We start from the raw sequence: 391 nt of genomic DNA, 5'->3' as shown, positions 1-391 counted from the left end.
TTTTTTTTCTTCCCAAAAAGGATTTTTGCTTCTCTTTCATAAAAAACAGAGATGACTTTACAGCAGAGTTTCTCAGCTTTTTTGGAAGATATAAGAGAGAAAACAGGGAGCCACCAGACCAGAGCCCCGCATCTGTGTGTGGAACTGCCTGCAGATTCCTGCACCTCACCAGAGCCAGGGGGGCGGCTCGGCCGGCCAGCTCTGCTAAAACACCTCGGGTCGAGCCCTGGCCTTACCGTCCTCTTCCACGACTTTGGGAGTTAGCTCGGCGATACGCACGGCCCACGCCGCGGCGCCCCGGAGCCGCGCGGACTACAACTCCCAGCATGCCTTGCGCGCCAAGCCCCGCTGCCCTTGATGCTCGGGGGAGCGCCGGGCATGCCGGGGCGCG

This window comes from Anser anser (assembly GCF_964211835.1).
Source record: "Anser anser genome assembly, chromosome: 5".
NCBI lineage: Eukaryota > Metazoa > Chordata > Aves > Anseriformes > Anatidae > Anser > Anser anser.
This window is presented reverse-complemented; position numbering follows the sequence as displayed.